At 46.0% G+C, this 1,849-nt stretch overlaps 1 protein-coding gene across 2 annotated transcripts in view; it reads right to left on the bottom strand.

Annotated features, from left to right (window-relative positions):
• LOC108691320 (broad-complex core protein-like) overlaps positions 1–1,849 on the bottom strand; it is a 45,666-nt gene that overhangs the window by 29,914 nt on the left and 13,903 nt on the right. The gene's annotated exons all lie outside the window — the stretch shown is intronic.

Below are 1,849 nucleotides of genomic sequence, written 5' to 3'. Positions count from 1 at the left end.
GGAGGAGGAGGAGGTGGCGGCGGCAGCGGCGGCGGCGGCAACGGCGGCGACGGTACGAGGGGGGTAGGTGGGTGCCGGACGACGGGGTGGGAGACCAAGTTTCGCGGACGTGGTCGAGGACGAGGCAAGCGAGTGTACGAGGAATGAAGCGACTGCGAGAGCGCGACGTAGGACAGATCCTTTTTCCTCCGACTAGCGACTAGTAGGAGGAGGAATATGACGGCGCGGGAGAGGATGGGGCGCGGTAGAGAGATGGAGGGATTCGAGGTAAAGGCGAGAGGAGGATATACTGCGCCCCTACTTCTCTAGGGGTTCCATTGTAATATTTATTGATTGGATTCCTAGGAGCCCAGGCTGTGAGGGCTGTGGCACCTATGCTTGGACTAGATTGCGTACGAGCGCTCGCGATGTTCCTCGATCGAGCCGTCACTTTTTCTATCACCCTTTTTCTTTCATCTCTTTTGCCTCTTTTTTTTTCATATACCTATCAACGTTCTCTCTCTTTCTCCCCTCCCCTCCCATTCTCTCTATCTTTCTTTCTATATATGTGTGTGTGTATGCGCGCGCGCGTGTGTGTGTGTGTGTGTGTGTGTGTGTGCGCGCACGCGTGTGCGTGTATGTGTAAGAGATCCACGTGGTCACAGATTTGCGTAAATGCCTGTAGCACATTCCGAACGAGCGGCACGTGTCGCGCGATTGCGACAAAAAAATCACGAGAGGCGAATTAATTACAGGATGAATAAGAATTGAGATATTTCGAATTTAAATGATGTAATCGTCAAAGAGGAGGATTTGGTACCTTCCATGAAAGTCTTGTTGATAAAAAATAAATGATTCGGAAAGAATGGCGATTTAGATGAACAAGTATCCCTGATCCTATTATAAATTCCCATTATAAATTGCCGATGGCTGCGGAGAAATTAAATTATGTTAACGATTAACAATCTCAAAACGAAAAGACGATTGCGATAATTATAATTTCAAGTTTTATTTGTATTTGCGTTTTTTTTTCGCAACAAAATATTTACGCAGATTTTACCCAACGAGTTTCACGAGAAGAATTTAACTTGTCCCCGTTTCGTCCTAAAAGTTATTTCAGCGCATAGACTGATGCAAAATTGTCGACCCGTTTAGTAATATTTGATTTTAACGAGCGAGCATCAAATCGCATATATGTATATTAAGAATGCAAATTCGCCAGGGTCGTAACATTATCGTTTCTCGACGACGAAGCGCGAAACATATATGCATAGAACGTGGCAGGAACTTACTTTCACTGGCCTTCCGTATATACATTTGATGGTTTCACATATACATAGAACGACTAGTCCGATCACGTGACGCTGCGCCTCGCTTGCAGGCTCGTGTCTGCATCAACGAGAAGCAGCAGGTGTCCAAAAGCAGAGGTGACCAAACCACGGGCGAGAAGGAACGAGAGAGAGAAAGAGAGAGAAATATGGTGCGCGTATATATTTGAATGTATGTATGTGTCCATGTATCTGCGAGAGATAGAGAGAGGGAAAGGGAGGGGAAGGGGGGGAGAAGAGACGAAGATGGAGAATGTGCGCGCGCGAACAGTGCGAAACTGGTAATCCTTGATCTTACATGACGTAATAAATCCTTACCGAATACGGGAGTTGCGTTAAATGCAAAATATCTCATGATTCGTGAGGCGAGCTCCAAAGAACATGATCGCGGCAAAGATTTATAACCACATGTAATTGATTTTAATGAATATTTCTCGCAGATTTGGTGAATTCTCAAGGATATTCTCAAAAGTGAATGCACACACACACACACACACACACACACACACACACACACACACACACACACACAGTACGCACGC

The sequence above is a fragment of the Atta colombica genome, unplaced genomic scaffold (assembly GCF_001594045.1).
Source record: "Atta colombica isolate Treedump-2 unplaced genomic scaffold, Acol1.0 scaffold45, whole genome shotgun sequence".
NCBI classification, from domain to species: Eukaryota; Metazoa; Arthropoda; class Insecta; order Hymenoptera; family Formicidae; genus Atta; species Atta colombica.
Note: the sequence above shows the minus strand (reverse complement) of the source record. Positions and strands in the feature narration are given on the sequence as shown.